Source organism: Triticum urartu, chromosome 5A, assembly GCF_056163025.1.
Source record: "Triticum urartu cultivar PI428250 chromosome 5A, HENAU_Tu73, whole genome shotgun sequence".
Classification (NCBI taxonomy): domain Eukaryota; kingdom Viridiplantae; phylum Streptophyta; class Magnoliopsida; order Poales; family Poaceae; genus Triticum; species Triticum urartu.
Window position 1 is genome coordinate 505307228 of NC_141877.1, and position 5033 is coordinate 505312260.

Here is a 5033-nt window from a genome sequence, read left to right on the forward strand (position 1 = left end):
CAGTTGATTATTTTAAGTGAATGATGAAATATTTCGATAGATAAGTGGTACTCCAAATCTGAAGTCCAGAATACCCGAGCATGCCGCCGGGATTCTTGTATCACCTCACGCGCAGCGTGTTGTCACGTCAATTCAATGTGTGGATATGATGAATAATTTGAGCGAGGCATACTAGTACTGCTACTGTGCTACTTACTAGTCGTCTTTTGTGTCACATTTTAACCATATGTTTAATTAACAAGTACGCACTTGAAGCCTAATTAATATATATTATATATATATATATACATATATATATATAGTGTTACTATTCATCACTCAGGGTGCAGAATAAGTTATTCTTCACCCGAGGTAATCTTAGGATCATTTTATAATTAGATTATGTTTGGAATTCAAATAGTTACATTCCTATTGATTCACTACGTAAAATTTGACATAAAAAAATAAAAACATAGGTCATAAGACAAGAAATTTTGCAGTTTATGTGTATTTTAGATTATGTTTTTACGTTTGTAATTTTACATAACATAAAATATTTTTTATGTCGATTATATATTTTCTTATGGTCCCTTTTTGCGTCGGAAATAAGACAAAATTTACGGAATGTAAAATTATGATGCATTAATGGTAAAATAAAAGGGGTGAAGAATAACTATTCCTCACACAGGAGTACATACTCCCACCTCTTAACCGATTCTTCAGTTTGGATAATACCTAATTGCAAGAAACAAACAGCCAGGCAAGAAAAAACAATATTGTTGCATGCAACAACCACACGCATGCGTCTGGTTGATCCTAAAATTAAGGGATTCAATACCAGGTGCCTAATCCATCCATATGTATGCATCGTTCAACAAGAAGAAAATCCATACATTTTTTATGTCCCCGCAAGAAAAAAGGGATATATATACTGTTTTTATTGAGTATATACTACTTTTATCCAAATGAGTGTGTACTGGACTTTTTTGTTGAATATATACTGCTTTGTTTTGCTGGTACAATATATACTGATTGGTTTCATAATATGGATATACTGGGATTTTTTCAGTTAGAATGAGTAGGTATTGCTTGTGATCAAAAGAGGTATGTACTGGTTTTATTGAGTATATACAGCTTTTATACAAATGATCGAGTGTGTACTGCCTTTTGATCAGTATATACTGCTTGTTTTTGCGGGGCTAGAGTATATACTGCTTGATTTCATAGTAGCATATACTGGTTTTCTTTCCTTCAGAAGGACCATCTACTACTAGTACTTCATCGCCAAAAAAACTGAAAGAAGTATATACTGATTGGCAAATTCATCCGTGTATGTTAATCTAATGGGTATGTGCTACTTCCAAAACAAATGAGTCTACTACAATTTGAAAATAAAGGGATTGCCAGTTTTTAAGATCGGTCGAGTATGCATACTACTTAGCAACAGAGTAGTGTACTAATTTTTTTAAACATGTCAGGGACATATTTACTTAGCAAACACAGGTTCGTCGATTAGTAGTATATACTACGTTTCTTTGCAAGCAAAAAGAATACACAATGGGATATCTTTGATTTACCTCAAAAAGAAGTATCCATATTTTTATAACTGAACAAGGGGTATCACAGTACTGTTCACTATGCGTGTTATACACTCCCTCCGTCCCAAAACAAGATAAGTGTCGCTGATTTAGTACAAAATTGGTTTTGGGACGGAGAGAGTATATAAAACAAAAGTCACTCTGCTTCTTCCATGGTTACTAAAGATACTCGACACATTGGTACATCATGTACAGAAATTTTTATCTTTATACAAACATGTACACCGACTAAGCAAACTGGACTATGCAACTACTTCTACATCTTCAAAAAGGTTTAAATGCTAAAAACTGGAGAAGAAAAAAGTGGTATATCTTCCAGCAAGCTTCAGATAACACCACATGTACTTCTGGAGGGTCGAGTATAATGGAGCTGCTCATCGGTCAAACAAATATACAACCTTTGCATACATGGATATTCAATGGAAAACAGTTAACAACATAAGTTAGACTTGATTCAAGAAACATTGATTAATTGTAAATTAGCTAATATCAAGCTACATATACAGAAAATACTGAACTGGGTACTATGAGAAAAGAAACAGAAGAAAAATCTTAAAATCTTTTTACACTAGCAGCTATAAGAGTAACCTGATCCGCAGACTTTGTTAAGGTGTTTAAGAATAAAAAATTAATTAGGTGTGATTGGATGAGACAAAGTGCTTCTCATCTGGTACTACAATCAATTTGGCCGGCCGGTGATGGCTTCACTTAAACAGAGAACTGGACAATATACTGAATATACTGCCGAACATACTCACTCGATTTACTAGATTTTGCACTAACGGGATGATGAATGGGTCTCATATCCTCAGTTACTCACAAAACTTGAGATGAGTATAACAATTAGTAGTTGGTATCGCTAATACATTAACCTCTTAATTATTAGAAGAAAAAAATGCAGAAAATACTGCACGAAACCAAGTCGTACAACTCGTACCAGATCTATGATGGTTTCTGCACTGTTGCCTAAAAGACAGATTTAGAAGAAGAAGAGGGGCTAGAACATAGTAGCCGGAAACAGGGAACGGTGGGCTGTCCCTCGATCCGGATTCATCGACCCGGAATCAGATTCGGGAACGAGGGTCGATTCGGTAAGATTCGATGCGGATTCGGCGTTTCCGCAGCCGGATCATCGATTCAGGTTCGGCGACTCGACAGTTTTGGTTCTTGAATCGATCGAGTAAGCAAAAGGTCAGCCATATCAATCACAAACTCCTCGTTTTACTCTCTGCCCCGTTCTTTTCCACTCCCCTAAATAACTCCTCGTTCTGCTCTCCAATTACTCCAAGGCTGCTAATTAATTTTCCATTGGGAAGGAGATGATGTATTTTAGTCTTCATGAATCGACGATGCAGCCAGTTGGTCTCAGCCCAGCCAGTTGCTCCCCGCATCCATAAAGATTCACGTTCCTCGTTCCATGATACCGTACCGTATTCATCGTACCGGAATTGATTGGATCGCGTTTCCGCTTTAGAAAAATCGTTCTAGAGATGTATACCCCCACTGTACCCTATTTTTTCCAGCCCTCGACTCTCGTCCCCCGTTCCCGTTCCTCGTTCCCACCGTACCGGAAACATGGCAACTATGGGCTAGAATCAATGCCGCTCGAGGAGAGGAATTGTGGATATGAGGAATTTTGTATCAAGATGATAGCGAGACAAATCGATGAGGTATCTAACCAGTGATTTGTGGACTCCAAAGCTGCTTGCGGTTGGAGAACTTGGAGTAGACTTTTACATCAAGCAGTAAGAACTGGGTTCCATTGTTCTCATGGATGGCACTCTGTTGCTGGAGACGCGGAAGGCAGTGGTTGCCTAATTCCAGCCACCTAGAAACCGGCAGAATCTGAGAGTTAAGTGCCTTGTACAAGATCTGATCTTGAAAGATACCTGGTCAGTCAGGCCGCTGTTATCCGGTGCTAAGATGACCCGCAGCCAACGGAGGCTGCTGCCGAGCGAGCTACTTCCCTCGGAGGCAGATGTAATCCTCCAGCAGCGGTGCGAGCCGCCGCCGCCGCATAACGCCAATCAGACGGGAGGAGATATGGATAAGCGCAACGCATGTAAAAATGCCTGAAAAAAAGGAGCAATGACCTTTGTTTGTTTTAGGTGTAGTTTTTTTCTTTAACTAAAAGCTAAATGGCTCTGTGCAGTAAATTCTATAGCGCCAGTGACCGCCACGTGTGTAGGAGTACGTACTCCTAAGAGTACCAACCCATTTTCCTATATATATACTGCACAACATTTTCATCATCATTATCAGTACATCCTGCGCAGGTAAGTTAGGATGCACTTGATCACAGAAAGGTATCTATCCTTTAAAACAAAGGAGTGCTTCAAACTAACAACAGTACATAATATCCAACAAAAAAGAGTTGTGCTACAGCAGCATAATACATGGCTCAGTCTAGATATCAGTACGAATCAAGTTGTGCATATTTGCTGTTGGCATGAACCACATCGCCGCATGTCGGGTTTGCAAAAGCCATCCATCGCATGGAAGCTTGATGCCTTTCACACACTGAAAATTATTTGGCAACAAGTTGTGTCGACGAATCTCTGGATATGGTGATTCATGAAACCCATGGTATGATGTGTAAATAATACGTCCATTTTGCATCATGCTTTTATATCGATATTTATTGCATCATGGGCTGTTATTACACATTATGTCACAATACTTATGCCTATTCTCTCTTATTTATAAGGTTTAAATGAAGAGGGAGAATGCTGGCAGCTGGGATTCTGGGCTGAAAAAGGAGCAAATATTAGAGACCTATTCTGCACAGCTCCAAAAGTCCTGAAACTTCACCGAAGTTATTTTCCGAATATATAAAAAACACTGAGCACAACAAGTACCAGAGGGGGGCCACCCACCAGCCATGAGGGTGGGGACGTGCCCTACCCCCTGGGCGCGCCCCCTGCCTCGTGGGCCCCCTGGTGGTCCTCCGATGTCCATCTTCTGCTATATGGAGTCTTTCGTCGAGGAATAAAATCATAAGCAAGCTTTTGGGATGAGACTCCGCGGCCACAAGGCAGAACCTTGGCAGAACTAATCTAGGGCTCTGGCGGAGCCGTTCTGCCGGGAAAAACTTCCCTCCTGGAGGGGGAAATCATCACCATCGTCATCACCAATGATCTTCTCATCGGGAGGGGGTCAATCTCCATCAACATCTTCACCAGCACCATCTCATCTCAAACCCTAGTTCATCTCTTGTATCCAATCTTTGTATCCAAACCTCAGATTGGTACCCGTGGGTTGCTAATAGTGTTGATTACTCCTTGTAGTTGATGCTAGTTGGTTTACTTGGTGGAAGATCATATGTTCAGATCCATTATGCATATTAATACCCCTCTGATTATGAACATAAATATGCTTTGTGAGTAGTTACGTTTGTTCCTGAGGACATGGGAGAAGTCTTGCTATTAGTAGTCATGTGAATTTGGTATTCGTTCG

General features: G+C 39.9%; 1 long non-coding RNA gene across 1 annotated transcript; it reads right to left on the reverse strand.

Annotated features, from left to right (window-relative positions):
* Positions 1 to 1767: 1767 nt before the first annotated feature.
* Positions 1768 to 3610, reverse strand: LOC147972290 (uncharacterized). The gene is made up of 2 exons (XR_015603404.1): positions 3257 to 3610; positions 1768 to 1975 (listed from the first exon to the last, which is right to left on the reverse strand). It is a non-coding gene; the product is annotated as an uncharacterized LOC147972290 (long non-coding RNA).
* Positions 3611 to 5033: the final 1423 nt, after the last annotated feature.